Source organism: Pan troglodytes, chromosome X (assembly GCF_028858775.2).
Source record: "Pan troglodytes isolate AG18354 chromosome X, NHGRI_mPanTro3-v2.0_pri, whole genome shotgun sequence".
Classification (NCBI taxonomy): domain Eukaryota; kingdom Metazoa; phylum Chordata; class Mammalia; order Primates; family Hominidae; genus Pan; species Pan troglodytes.
In genome coordinates this window covers 52,498,469-52,514,689 of record NC_072421.2, presented here as the reverse complement: position 1 = coordinate 52,514,689, position 16,221 = coordinate 52,498,469, and the positions used below count along the sequence as shown (strand labels likewise).

Sequence of the window (16,221 nt, the reverse complement as noted above, 5' to 3'; positions counted from 1 at the left end):
TAAACTGCCCCAAGAACTACATAAATTTACTAGTAGTATTTCTATGGTACTACTGGAGAAAGGAGTCACAGAGATGTTAAGTAACTTTCTCAGTGTCACCAGCATTGCATTGAGTGGTGGAGGTACAGGTCAGAGGCATCATGGAAAACTCTATTGTGCTGCATATTTGTGCAAGGGTAAGATCTGAAGGGTAAGAGCCAAAGGCTATAGCAAAATATTTAGAATTTTATAGCATGGGACTGCACAGGCAAGAGACATTTGATTTCTTCAGAAATAGTTAAGAGATGGAGACTTGAAAGGATTGGCCTGGGTATGATTTGGAGACAGTGCCCTGAGTGTGTCATTACCATAACAGGCAGCATGTCTTCACCTGAAGATCTTGGGTTTGTACATCAGAGAACACAAAAAAACCTGTCCCTTCTATACCTTCACAAAGGAGAAAGAAGCTGTGCAGCTGGGAAAGGAGACTACTTCCCTGCTCTACTAGTTCTCAGACAAGTTTCCATGCAAGTTGGAATCCAGGATCCTTTAAAAGTGAAGATTCCACGATTCACACCCAGTGAGTCTCATGTAGTGTGGTCGGAATGGTGCCCTAGGATCTGGGAATTTACTGCCCAGGCTAGGGAAGTTTCAGAAAACTGATTAAATCCCTTAGGTTGCAAAACTGTCTGCAATATACCCACTCTTCCCAAGACAGACATGAGGTTGAGAAGAGAGACCTCAGAGCACACAGGAACACAAGACATGATGAATGCAGTGTGAGACTCACCATAAGGGTAGGGCAGAGGGACTTTTGAGAAGGCCTCACAACTCCATCTGGCCTTTCTCCCTGAAGACCTCAGTTTATCTCAAATCCCTTCTCTTTGTGGGTGGTGAATGGAGGGAATGCCAGAAAATAACCCTTTAGATTCCAAAATTGCATGGACTTCCCTAAGGGACCAGTGAACACATAAGATGGGAGGTGATGGAAGCTATCGTGCTCTTCCCACCAGCCTTGGATCTTTCTGGTACCATCGTGTCCATCCACGGGAGCCTAGAGCAATGTCAGGACTTAGGGCAAATGTCTTCCCTTCAGTAACAGACACCTGCACCTCCTCTGAGGAGGTTGTCTCCCTTCTCCTCCCTTCAGCTGTCCTTCTCCTGATCTCATCTGTGATCCCACAGCAGACAGCTGTCCCTGGTAGCCTGATGACCTAGCCTGGCACCTTGCTCTTGTGTCCCAGCCTGGAGAGAGCTATCCTCATCAAGAAGGACATCAGTCCCAGGATCTCAGAGCTATGACTACCACAGAACCATCTGAGTATTAATGTTCATGGCAGTGATTGACCTTTGAAATGAAGCTTCACCACCCATCGCAGCTGGCCCTGAGACACTTTCTTTTATTTCTGTTTTATTTGAGATGGGGTCCCACTCTGTTGCTCAGCCTGGATTACAGTGGAGAGATCATGGCTCACTCCCACGCTCAAGTGATGCTTCCATCTCAGCCTCCCAAGTAGCTGAGACTACAGGCATGCTCCACCATGCCTGGCTGTTTTTCAAAATTTTTAGTAGAAAAGGGGTCTCCCTATGTCCCCCAAGCTGGTGGGAGCCACCACGCCTATCCCTGAACCACTTTCTTATCACAGAAAGCAAAGCAAGACAGAGGAGGAAGGTGCCTGTAACCCCTCCCAGGGACATTGTGTCCTCCTCCTTGGTGCCCTGTTATTTCCTTTGTACCGACCGCAATATCCCTACTCTTTTTATGTAAACAAGAAGTTTGAGGATACTTCTTTTCATTCATAAACTTGTGGCTTATAGCCAGAATATCATCACCTACTGGGCCATTTTGGACTTTTCTGAGTGCAGCTGTGGTTGTTGGAATGATTGGTAGGGGCTGCTGGCATTTGGGGAATGAGTGTTACAGGGGGGCAAACATCTTTTTCCAAAGTCTTCCATAAACTGGATTTTCCATACATGTCACTTCCCTGTAAACTGAGGGAGACTTGTATGTTGCTTCATCTAAGAACTTATAAAGACTTATTGACTGCTTCAGAAATCACATCACTGCAGGGCATTCCATTCTTGGATTGCACTCCAACACAACATTCCAGCATCAGTTTTCTTTGTATCTGTGCATTCCTGGGGAAAATAGAATAAGGGGAATCCAACATACCTACGAACACGATCATTTCCATGATAAGCTCTTTGTTGATGGGGAAATTTATGTGGGAGATGTCAGTAGTGTGATCTCTCATGAGTTGGTGAACACACTGGCTATGCCCGTTGCTGTTACCGCTGTTGCAGGTGTATCTCCCTCACCAGGCTCCAAGGTCCTTCTTGGAAGGATGGAAACATACCCAGTAGATCTCTGTGCCCTCAGGATGGAACAGAGGACCTCACATGCAGAAGGAGGGCAGAGAACACTTGTAGAATTGTAGTGACCTCTACATGGTTAGATGACCAAACCCTGAGTCGCAGTGATGAGCAGCATGGATGTCAGTGCATGGGAGGGGAACACCACAGGCCTCTGCGTTTGGAGCCATGCAGCAGAGTGAGATCAACCTGCAGTATCGATCTCAGTTATGCACTTTAAGGGCCCCAAATATAAGCAGCCTATTGGTTAGGGTTCCTCTGTGTGTGTGTGTGTGTGTGTGTGTGTCGTGGGGTGGGCTGTGCACCCACGTATTTATGTGAGTGAGTAGAGAGAGAGAGAGAAAGACTGAGTTTGAAGACCTAGCTCATGCAGCTGTTAAGACCGGCAAGTCCAAATCTTGCAGAGCAGGATGTCAGGCTGGAGACCCGGGGAAGAGATGATATGAGAGCCCAAATCCAGGGGCAGTGTGGAGGCAGAATTTCTTCATCTTGTGGAGAACCACAGTCTTCTTCTCTGAAGGCCTTCAAGGAACTGGATGAGGCCCACCCACACTGGAGAGGGCAATTGGGTTTACTGAAAGTCTGCTCATTTAAATGTTAGTTCTCCTAAAGAAAAGCCTTCACAGAGACATCTACCCTGGTCAAAGTGAACATTTCTCATGCATTGTGGCGTAGCAAAGTTGACACATCAGCTTTCCCATCATAGCCATCTTATACAAATCCTAATAATGATGAAGGCCTATCTGACAAAGGCAGGTGACTTCCTAACTAAGATTCTGTATTATCCATTTTTGTCCAACCCAAGCCAGCATTTCAGGGTCATAACAACTCTGGCCAGGAAGCCGAAGCTGATGTGAATGCCTTCCAGGGATGAGGCAGTGATGGGATAGTCAGGGCATACAGGTAAGAACAATCCCAGAGGGCACAGGTGATACCCCTGGACACCAAGAGTTTACCCTTGTTAAGGCACCCCCAGCAGGACATACATTCGTCAGGTAGGAGCTGGCCAAGGCCCCCAATGTGGCCTCCCACTGAGGGACCTTTCCCTCTAGGGTTCTTTGTCCAGTCCAAACAATTGATTTGCATCTTTCCTTTAGTGGAACTATCAGCAGGCAGTCAGTTCAGAGTAGTCATTGACACTAGTTCTTCCTATTCACAAGTGTGAATGACATCCCTAGGTGTTCTATGTGGGATGTTCAGCAGCTGGGTCACCCCTGCTGCCCAATGGTCACAGCTCGGTCAGATGTAAGTTTGGGTTCAGGATTCAGTGTGGTTTCAAAATTGGCCTTAGGTTTTGACTGTGGGCTCCTCACAGGCAGAGAGACCCACCATCTGTGCTGTCACTGAGTATCTCCAATTCAGTGTAGTACTGTGGGAGTAGCGACACAGTGTTGACACAATGCCGATCTTGCTTTTGTTCCGTCTGCAAGTAATCAACCATTTTGATCCATTTGGCCTCATTGTCTTCTTACCCACCAAATCTATGAATATATGACAAGACAAAATAACAACCGCACTGGCGATCCTTGTGTCCCTGTTAGCCACCACAGGGCTGCTTAGGGACTGCCTGAGCTCTTGACACACTATGATATTGAGTTGTGTGGTGTTGACTGACTGGAGTAGACTTATTCTTCAATGGCATCACACACACCAAACAAGTTTTCAGCACATACTACTGACGTAGTGTTGGCCTTGTCACACCTCGGTTATTTACAAATCAACTTCAAAAGCAATGCCATGTCTGATACCAGCTACAACTGCTATTTAATTTACGTATTTACATCAAATCAGTTTCTGAAGTCAAATGCATTTTAAAAGGTAGACTAATATTCCTACTTGAAATTCCAAAGCACTTATCACATACTAGAGATGTAGTTGTAAAAAAAATGTGAAATTTTAAAGGGATTAAGGAAAGATAACTAGTAAATTTATCTGCAATGTAATGCCTGCATCTTATGTTATTTCATTTATTCTTCAAAGCAAGTATTTAGTCTAAATATTCTAATTTCTACTTTGTAAATGGGGAAACAGTCCCACAGGATGTAAGTATCTTGCCCAACATCACAAGGCCAGTGTTTGAGAGGCAGGATGGACACCCAAGGCTATGCCATGCCATTGCCTGTAAGGAGACAGTGTAGGTAGGATCCAAGTAATTTTGCTTCAGCAAATTGACCTAGTCGCTTTCCTTTTTCTTCTGCCTAGGCCCTAGTTCTTTCATCCAGCTCTATAGTCTAGGGAATTCTCACATATCTTGTGGCAAATGGGATATCCTAACGAAGGATGCAGATACAGAGATACATAGGGGAAGGAATGAAGGAAGAGGCAGGGGGCTTCCATGGCCTCTACGGGCATGCTACCCTCCATGTGTTCCGCTAGGCAGAAGCTCTATGAACCCTGTCCTTTTGGGTTTTGATGGAGGTTTTCATTATAAAGGCATGATTGATTAAACTGTTGGCCCTCCATTGGCAATCAACTTAACCTTCAGCCCCTCTCCCTGTCCTGAAGGTTGGGGATGCAGCTGAAAGTGCGAACCCTCTAAGCTCCCATCCTAGAGCTACCTAGGAGCTGCCAGCCATCAGTCAACTCACTAGCATACAAAAAGACGTCACTATGAGGCGATTCTAAAACCTGTAGGAGTTGTATGACAGTAAGCAGGGTCCAGGACCAAATATATATATTTCACAATATCACACATGTGTATACCAGCTCAATCAGAATGCAAAGTTGCAAAAATGATACTATATTTTATTCAGACAGAGTCGCATTCGCCCAGGCTGGAGTTGCAGTGGTGCGAACATGACTACCTGCATCCTCGACCTCCTAGACTCAAGGGATCCTCCCATCTCAGCCTCCAGAGTAGCTGGAACTACACCTACAAACATACATGCATACATTCATGCATTCATTCATTTATTTTTGTAGAGAGGGGGTTTTGCCATGTTGCCCAGGCACGTCTCACTCTCCCAAGCTCAAGCAATCCCCTTGCCTCAGCATCCCAATGTGCTTGGATTACAGGCATGAGCCACTCCACCCTGCCAAAATTTCCAATAGGGTCTAATATGTGAGAATAAATGAACAAAAGATGTGTGATACTTCTTTGGAGAAAACTGGAAATCTTTATTGAGATTTTTAAAAGTCAAATATCTCGGATAAATTCAGTTTGCATTCTTTCAGCTTGCCTTTGTTTAAAGCTGTGGTTGCCCTTCCCCTGCAATAGAAACACAACAGGAAGGAACATTACTAGCAGAACTGCATTCAGATGAAATTAAAGGTATACAAAGGACACCAAAATTTTAGTTTTATACATTGGACAAAAACCAGAAGCCTAAGTAAGAGTCACCCTATGGCTAACATTCCACTAGACCTCTGTAGAGACTTTGAACATAACACCTCCAAGCATACACATTAAACAACATTTTTTAAACACACCCCACTTTTGGTGCTAGAAGGATACCAAAAGACAGTCTGAGACCAGAACACATTAAATCAAGTGAACCTATTAAAAGGGGCTTAAAGTAGATAGCAAACATTGTGTAGAGTTTTACTCAAAATGCAACTAAAACACAAAAAACCTAAGCAACCGAAGGAATTTGTGAAAAATATATAATTTAATGTTTTGACTTGAAACTATCACCTGGATGTCCAATAGGCTCCTGCAAATAGTCTGAGAAGTATGTTTTGCCATAATGTAACTGAAAACAGTTATGATACATTAGGAAATACGTAAGTGAAGTGAATAGAAGGTCCAGTATTGCATTTGTTTTTTGTCTATTGTGCAGAAGTGCAATAATATTGCTTTGGGCTAGTTTACCCTTCTTCGTCCTTTTTTGACATACACTAACCATTTGCATCCAGTTTTCACCTATAGTCATTATGTCAATATGAATAATGACACATTTTTCACCGGAAAGTATTCTCATTTGTGTAATTAATTAAATGGTAATATAAGTTTTAAGATATCACTGTCATTATTGACATTAAAACGTGAAAGAGTTATACATCATAAGCAGTGTGGCAAAGAAAAAGAAATGGAGAGGGAAACAAAATCGGAGAGTAACACATCTGGAAAGCTAAATATTTGCTTCTAAAAGTGACTGTTTTTGGCTGGGCGCAGTGGCTCACGCCTGTAATCCCAGCACTTTGGGAGGCCGAGGCAGGCAGATCACCAGGTCAAGAGATCAAGACCATCCTGGCTAACACGGTGAAACCCCCGTCTCTACTAAAAATACAAAAAATTAGCCAGGCGTGGTGGCTGGTGCCTGTAGTCCCAGTTGCTCGGGAGGCTGAGACAGGAGAATGGCATGAACCCGGGAGGCGGGGCTTGCAGTGAGCCAAGATCGTGCCACTGCACTGCAGCCTGGGCAGCAGAGAGAGACTCCATCTCAAAAAAAAAAAAAAAGTGACTGTTTTTTGAGGTACAACTGGCAAATTTCACGTCCTTCCACAGTCTTTGTGATGTTCAGATATTCAGGTATTTCAGGGATATATTAAATAATGTAGGCATTCTGAGCATATCAACCATATCATCCACACTCTGAAAACATTAGTGTTCAAGAATGTATTCCCTTTCAATTATGCCCTACATTCAATATCTGTGTCTTGTTCATATTCTGTGTTGTGCCTTTTCCATTTTCTTCAAGATTGTTTAATCTGCTGGATGCTCTTCCTAGCTATTTCTCAAAAGAACATTCTATTAAATTTATTAATATCAAATTAGTTTTCCTTTTGTTAATGATGCATACCTTTCATTTACTGCCTGTTTCTTTTTCCCTTGAGTCTATTCTGTGACTTTTATTATTTTGCTCTTTCTTAGTATTATTTTCTTGTATCATGAAATTTGCTATCTATTTTAATAAGATATACATTTAATGCTATGACAGTCCTAAGAATACAACTGAGGCTTGTTCAGTAGCCTCCTGGAAATCACAATCTTTTAATATTAATAGCCTAATGGAGTGGTTCAGAAGTGTGGAGTAAAAACATTTAGGTAATTTCTTCCCTAAACATGCAGTGCTTCCTTTAAATTCAGAAGTTCTTCTAATTAAGTCAGCAATTTGGAAAACATGTGTAAAAGATACTTACATGGACTACTCAGGACTAAGTACGTTATAGTCTTTGAACTTTAAATCGTATCTTCTGATGACTCAAGGCAGAAACCTGTAATACATAACCTCTGATACGGTTACAGGTTGCTGTATGTGTCTCCAATCTAATTACACACAGTAGCTCATGAAGACTGATAGGAGGGTAGGGAGCATGCTTAGCACAGACATCTTACAAACACCTTGAGCATCACTGACCTACATGCATGCTCCCTACTTCTTGGGCCACAAAAACTTGACTGTCTCTTTCCATTTTACTATTCAGTCATTCAAGGCCTCACTGCGGGAAGACTTTAAAATGCAATCACTGGGTCCGGCAAGGGAGGTGGCTCATGCTTATAATCCCAGAACTTTGGGAGGCTGAGGCAGGTGGATCACTTGAGATCAGGAGTTCGAGCCCAGCCTGGCCAACATGGTGAAACTCTGTCTCTACTAGAAATACAAAAATTAGTCCAGCGTGGTGGCACGCACCTGTATTCCCAGCTACACAGGAGTCTGAGGCATGAGAATCCCTTGAAACCAGGAGGTGGAGGTCACAGTGAACCGAGATCAGACCACTGCACTCCAGCCTGGGCGACAGAGTGAGACCCCTACTGAAAAAAAACCATGCAATCGTTGTTTAAGAGCCTGAGAGAATTCAGGATTTGACAAAATCCAAGAACACTCATGAAGGTCTCCATACAGGAAAACAAACAACAAGTAGAGTGCCAGCTCATTTACTTAGGAGCAATGAAATCTCAACTCAGATATTATAATTGGACTGAAGCTGATTGTTATGATAAACAAATCACGAAAATCAAATTATCTTTGTATTTTCTCCAACAGAACCAAAACATGCAGAAATCAGCAATGAAATGATTTTAATCTATCTGATGTGCATTCACTACTTTCAATAAAAGCAAAAACCGGTGCAGGATTTATGTGTTTTGTCCAGAATCTCACAAATTATCTTAGAGCTGGTATTAGAATCTTCTTCAGGGTCAGCATATTTCATACGAAGTGGTATTACAAATGTATTATGTATTTGTGAAAAGCAGAAAGTAGAAAATAATCTACAAATTTTTAGCTGTTGGTTATACTCAGAAGTAAGAAAATGCTTTTCTTTTCTTTTTTCTTTTCCTTTCTTTTTTTTCCCCCCTGAGATCGGAGTTTCACTCTGTTGCCCAGGCTGGAGTACAGTGGCATGATCTCGGCTCACTGCAACCTCCGCCTCCCGGGTTCAAGCAGTTCCTCTGCCTCACCCTCCCGAGTAGATGGGATTACAGGTGCCTGCCATGAAGCCCGGATAATTTTTTGTATTTTTAGTAGAGACTGGGTTTCACCATTTGCCCTGGCTGGTCTCGAACTCCTGACCTCAAATTATCCACCCGCCTCGGCCTCCCAAAGTGCTAGGATGACAGGCGTGAGCCCCCGCTTCTATTTGATGATTCAATATGGCTTTGACCCAATTTGTGTCTGTATCTGATAGTCTTTCAGTTTTGCAGTCAGGCTTCTGGGGTCTCGACTACCTTCCCGAGAAAGTCTGCATTTGGACTCTGTTTTTAAAGGGGCAGTAACGTTCTCTCTTTTCATTATCAAAAGTGTAATATTATGGAATACAGAAAGCACGTAATTTTGAATCTTAATGGATAACATACCTCCTTCTGGCATTTTAAATTGCTCTCATTTTGTCAGAATCTTCCCCTGGACACCAGGGCCAACTCCACATTCATCCCCAGTCTTTGACTGAGACAGCTTCTGGAGATCAGCTTCCAGGTCAGGTACTAAAAAATACCAAGGATATCGACTGGAGCAGCCAAACCAGAATGATAAATAAGGAAATGATCCTATTCTTTTCCTCAGTGTGATGCAATAAAAGCCTGTAGGCTACTGTGGTAGTAAATGTGATGCAAAGATGTCCCACCTTTGTTTTCCTGTATTATGATATCTTAACTAACAATCTGAGGATAAATCACACCACACCTACATTTCCCATACTTTTTAACATTGTGTGTTATAAACACTCAGCTACCTAGGAAATCTGAAGTATCTCAGCTACCTAGGAAATCTGAAGACTGCCCCGTGGATAGCATTTTAATCATACCTTAAATATAATGTTCTGAATGATTAGATCAATGTACTGGTCTGCTTATGACAAATCTTATAGTCCTGACACTAATTCCCTGTTCAGGTACCCTGAAAGTGTTGGGGTTAAACTTAATTAATGTTTAGGTCCAAAGGCCCTATATGTCATTAAGAAAAAGTACCCGATACAACAGCAAAACCACTGTCTTCCAATGAGAGTACGGGAACTGAAGTGCAGAGAAATTAATGGGCATTGTTGACAGTCATATTCTGGAAACCCCTTAACAGTGAATTGCTAAAATAATCCATGGCCCAAATTCTGTCTATCTTTAGTTTGAAAATGCTATCTATTCGTTGAGGAAACAATTTCTGTTTCATGATAATCTTATTGTACTTGCAGTTTTCTAATTATAAAAATATTGAAACAACTTTTAAAAGCCCCTTCAAAGTTCCTACTGAAATAGTTACCTGTATTCCAGTGTCCTGAATTATCCACCTTTTACCAAACATACTGTCAAAAATAGGCATCAGAGGAAACAGTGGCTGTCATTTATTGGCCTCTTTTCTGGAGATGCTATCCTACTTCACTGAACTGCGTTTTGTCCTGAGTCAATGCTGAGTACCTTACAGTGCAGACATATTTGAGTATTAAGCATTTTTAAGCAAAATCATTCACATTTTCTGACATGGATGGTGGGAAGAATGCAAACCTTGGAACAAAATATGAATTCCTTCTCCATGAGTCAAGTGTTCTTGGTAAGTCTCAATCTCTGAGCCTCATTTTTAAGTTTTATTTATTTATTTATTTATTGACACAGAGTTTCATTCTTTTTGCCCAGGCTGGAGTGCAACGGTGCAGTCCCGGCTCACTGCAACCTCCACCTCCTGGGTTCAAGCAGTTTCTCTGCCTCAGCCTCCCGAGTAGCTGGGATTACAGGCATGTGCCACCACGCCCAGCTAATTTTTGTATTTTTAGTAGAGACGGGGTTTCGCCATGTTGCCCAGGCTCGTCTCGAACTCCTGAACTCAGGTGATCCACCCACCTTGGCCTCCCAAAGTGCTGGGATTACAGATGTGAGCCACCATGCCTTGTGCAGCAAGGGGCATGCACACTGAGTCAGGCACATGCAGGGCCGGCCAGGGTTTTCCTGCTATCCCCACACCCTTATCCCAGGTAGTTTGTAGTAGGAAGAAAGGGACGTGAGAGATTTTTTAAATTTTTTTTTCTCTTGCCCAACCATTCTCAGGCATCCAGAAACATTGAGAACAGAGAGTCCCATGTCACCCTTAGTGGAGGGTGTGTCTCAGAAAGACCTTTTGTGACAGAAATAAAGAATTTTATGTCTATATTTACACATACTGTTTTCTCAGGGTGTTTTTCTGTTGTCCAGGGTGGAGGGTAGTGGCATGACCATGGCTCACTGCAGCCTCCATCTCTTGGACTCAAGCGATCCTCCTCACACAGCAACCTCCCCTGTAGCTGGGACTGCAGTTGGCCACCACCACGCCCGCCTAATGTATTTAATTATTATTATATTTTAGATGCGGGGTGTCACTGAGTTGCTCAGGCTGCTTTCAAACACATGGCCTCAAGTGATCCTCCCATGCCTGCCAATTTTTATACATGCTTTTTATACATGCTGTAGACAATCAATTCACACCTGTACTTTTTTTTAAGGTTGTGTTATTGCACTTTTATACCTCTTGACTGGTAGCTGAATTCCCTGAATACCTGTAAGGTAATCACTGGCTGACCAATGAGTGTGGTTTTAACAATGGCTCACAGTGGCTTGGAAAGCCCTCATGGGAAGTATTTCTGAGGAAAAGTGGAGAGTGTGCAGGAATAGTTTTGAAAAACAGAGACAACCGATGTCCTCCTTCCCTCCCTTGCCTCTCCTCATGTGCCAGGTTTTCTGTTTTCTCCACTATTACAGAATCACCATGTTGTATCCTGTGATGAAAAGTTTTTATCTCTTTAATCATCCCATTTCGTCCTCCAGACCTTTTTTTTTCTGGAAGGGTTGTAAGCAGAAGGGACGAAACATCTTCAGAAAAACACATTATGATATAAACTTAGTGAAAAGATTCATCATATTTAAGAAATGGACAGCATGAAATCCTGAATTCATAAAAATTTAAAAAATCAGTTTACATAACATCCATCCCTTTTGTCTCTATCCCTTATCCAGTGAGGAGTGTAGAAAAGATGAATTCCTTGCTTGTGGCAACTGCATTAAGTAGTCAAACTGCTGGACCCTTTTCGTCAATATCACACATCCAGATGTAATAGCCACAAAACACAAAGACATTTTACAACTGTACCTTTTATTTTTTTTATCTCATTGTAATTTCCATCAAAACCCTAGCACTGAACTCAACATTCACAGAGTTATGATACCATGGCCAAGAGAAATCCTGCCTCAAATGTTGGGAGGAGGCTGCAGCAGTGGCAGTCCAGCTGAAGACAAGGCTGAAATGTGTCTTCACACACCCCACTCCCTTTTTGAGACAGGGTTTCTCTCTGTCATCCAGGCTGGAATACACTGGAGGACTTAGAGCTCACCACAACCTAGGACTCCTAGGCTCAAGGAATCCTCCTGTGTTACCTTCCTGAGTATGATGGGACTATAGACATGTGCCATGATACCCAGCTAATTTTAAAAATTGTGTAGAGCAGGGGTCTCACTATGTTGCCCAGGCTGGTCTTGAACTCCTGGCTTCAAGTGATTCTCCTCCCTCAGCTTCTCAAAATACTGGGATTACAGGTGTGAGCCACTGCCAGTGGTCTTTTCTTCTCACTTTTTTTCCTTTATCTAAGACTTAAGTTTTATCTAAGGCTTTGCTTTAACCCAGGAAACTGATTTTTTCCCTCCCACTTAGAGGAAAGAACAATTCAAACGTTCAGGATTTTTGGCCTACTGAAAGTTCATTGGCAACAATTGTATCCAGTCTCTACCTGCCTGCAGGAGAAAACAAAAATTAAAGACTGCGCTTTCCCCCTATATATTATCATGCACAGAACAGCAGTTGAGGGATCCAGTGAGCCAGTTTTCTTGCAGTTGGAGGGATTATTGTGAATGGTGTGAGTACATGTATTTTTCATAATAGACAACAGCTCAGCTGCTGCTTCATACTATGGGGAAATCCATAGTCTCCCAGAAGTGACAGCTTCCTCATCTCTACCCCTTCGCTCTTCCCTTACTCAAAGAAAGTTTCACCATGTTGTAGTGAGTCAGGGTCCTGCTGGTGAATCACACGGTTGCTGACACTGTGTCAGGGACCCCCAAGGCCACCCTCACCTTCGGTGATTCATGGACATTCTCTGCTGCCCTTCTGCATACAATACCCCTAACTGAAGCCAGCCCCCTCACTTCAGGTCAGTATACCATGCCTCCCACCTTGTCATGGGCTTTGCTCCTACAGTGATCACTCCTCTCTCCAGAACCATCGACTGCTCCCTCTACATTGGATCATTCCCCAAGCTAAGGGAAAACTCACCCTCTTCCCCCATGTCCTTCTCTAGCTACGAACACATTTAATTCCTGCCCTGCAAAGGAAAACTGCATGAACTTAGGCAACACACTTCATTGGAGTCCATTTTCAAAATTATCTACAAAGGAAAATGAACCAGAATATCCAAAACAATTCTGAAGTTTAACTTTGGGGAATTCACCCTACAGGAGGTCAAGATTCACATTAATTCTATTATATTTATTGATTGATTATGTTATCAGTGCATTGGAAGAAGGTGACTTCCCCCTTGGCTTGGGGATTGATCCAATATAGAGGGAGCCGTTGATGGTTCAGGAGAGAAGAGAGATCAGTGCAGGAGCGGAGCCCCTGAGAAGGTGGGAGGCATGGGATCCTCAGCTGAGGTGAGGGTGCTGCCTTGAGTTAGGAAGCATTGCATAAAGTTGTTGATTATGATTCTTAATCATCCAGCCCCATATGGCAATTGTGTTACTTCTCCAGCATTCAAGACAGTGTGGTATTGGAGAAAAGTCAACAAATCAAAATAGAGCCAGCAATAGACTCACAAACCTAATAAGTTGATTTTCAGAAAAGTGGCAAAGGCAAAGGAGAAAGATTACCTTTTTAAAATATTGTGTTGTTTTCCCCTGTCTCATGGCCAATATATTGTTTTTTATTCCTCTGGTTTCCTTCCCTCTGTTTCTCCTTTGCTCTTCAACTGCTGTTCTGTTTGTCTGTCTGCCCCACCACAGTCCGATATTTCCCACAACAAGGACCAAGTGTCTTTGTGGTATTTGAGATGTCCTTCCCATCAATGATAAACTGAATCAAGAAAATGTGGTACATATACACCATGGAATACCATGCAGCCATAAAAAAATGAGATCATGTCCTTGGCAGGGACATGGATGGTGGTGGCAGCCATTATCCTTAGCAAACTAATGCAGGAACAGAAAACCAAATACCGGATGTTCTCACTTATAAGTGGGAGGTAAATGATGAAAACACATGGACACATGGGAGAAGCATCACACACTGGGCCTACTGGACTGCGGGGGTGGGAGGAGGGAGAGGGTCAGGTAGAGTAGCTCGTGGATGCTGGGCTTAATGCCAGGGTGATGTGATGATGTGTGCAGTAAATCACAGTGGCACATATTTACCTATGTAAGAAACCTGCACATCCTGCACATGTACCCCTGAGCTTAAAGTAAATTTTGGAAATAAAAAATGTCAATATTTCAGAATCCTTCTTTCCATGTGTTGGTCATTGTGCCATTTATCTAAGCATTATGGTGACATAAAAGCTGAGGCATAACAACAATTAGTATTATCAGTAATTTTCCAGGATTATACCCCAGTATGATCTAACATCAACTACTAATATTGAATTGCATTTGACTCCTGGAAGTACTTAAGGAAAGTTGGTAAGAAAAAATATTCATGCTTGAAAATATTTTTTAAATTTGTGTAAATTGGATCAACACTGAATACCACAGATGTCGCTGTCACTGGATGCTAATGAAGTACATAATAGGAACTATAAGACACAGTCAATAATAAAGGGGGAAATAAAAGGGAACATATCAAAGCACTGTCAGACGAGTGCAGAAGCACACACATGGTCACACCTGCAGCTGCAGAAAGACATGGTAGGAAGTAAAGCCCCACAACTCATCAGCCTTCCTTCTCACCAGCTCATGAGTTCACAAATGAGTTTGCTGAGGGTCAAATGCCCACAGTAAAACTGACCAGTTTAAGCATCACTGAGTGCCATTTCAAGCATTATGTAGAAAGCCACAGACAACAGTGAACTTATTCTTAGCAAATCTTAATCCATCATCTTCACAGATGGCTAAAGAAATGGCCTGTAAACATTTTATCTAATAACCACTAAAGTAGTGACGTTCAAACTCTTTTATGACAATGTGTGAGAAATACACAGTTTATATATAGTCAACTAGGCAAATAAATATACGTTTGTACATGGGGATGTGTAGTGTATTTGTATATTCTATATGCAGTGAGCGCTATTTAGTAATATATTTTATCTCCATTCTTTAAAATGCTGTTTGTGGCTGACAACATTCATCTTACGACCCACTATGGATTAAAAACCAGTTTAGAAATGATTACAGCTTTTCAGAGAACATCCCCCAAGGTTGATAAATGTTGCTATAGAATATATGCAAATATGCATGAGAACCCAATTTTGTCCACCTCCTTTGCAATTCAGTGTTTTTAGACAAAAATATCATCTTTGTTATGGGCCACAAAGGCTACTACAAAATATACAATTACTGATGAAATATGTGCTTCATCTGCAGATATCAGCGTCTCTTTTGCACAGGTGAAGTCTTACTTGGACAGATGGGAACTCACAGGCAAAAGGGACAGAAAATACATGTGACCTCTTGTCCTCTTGATATCATGTGGAGGCTTTGCTTGGGCTGCAGCATAGCTGAATGTCATGCATTGCATGCATTCATGGAGACCTCCCTGTGAATGCACAGGGACCTCCATTCCCCTATGGTGCTCCCATTTTATGAGGCAAGTGGGAGAGTTGCACTGAACATGGTAGGTAGTAAATAATTTGACCTCAACCACCAAGCAATCTGAGCTCACGTGACAGCGTTTACTCTGGTACCCTGAAACTTGCCAGCTGCTCAGAATCTGTAGACTTTGTCCCACCCACCCACCATCCTGTGGAAATCTATGTTTGGTCATAGATTCCCATGCATGGAGGATGGGAAGCTCTGGTCATGTGGGAAATTGAGCCCTCCCACAGGTAGACCGGCTGTGTTGCTCCCAGCTCTGTTTCCTCCCTTAGCAGCTAGAGAGTTGCTAGGGTCATGTATCAGGCAACTCTTCTTGTCTCTACAGTGTCTTTCATACTTTCTGCTGCTTCCTGTTTGTCACAAGGGCTCCTTCACAACTTTCCCAATACCAACGCAGTTATGATCCTTTGAAGTCATCCAGCAGATCCGGAGTTATGGCCCACAGGAATGGCAGTGGGAAGTTCAAATTTGGCAAGAAATTCAAGCCTGCCCTTTGAAGCTGGAGTGAGGCCACTCAGGAATCATTAAAGTCCAGGTCTGCAGGTGATGTTTAATATTAAGTGTCAACTTGATTGGATCAAAGGGTGCAAAGTATTGTTCCTGGGTGTGTCTGAGAGGTTGTTGCCAAAGGAGATTAACATTTGAGCCAGTGGACTGGGAGAGGTAGACCCACCCTC

General features: G+C 42.7%; 1 pseudogene; it reads right to left on the bottom strand.

Annotated features, from left to right (window-relative positions):
* Positions 1–8,882: 8,882 nt before the first annotated feature.
* The window catches only part of LOC129138673 (X antigen family member 5-like), a 37,868-nt pseudogene continuing 30,529 nt past the window's right edge, over positions 8,883–16,221 (bottom strand).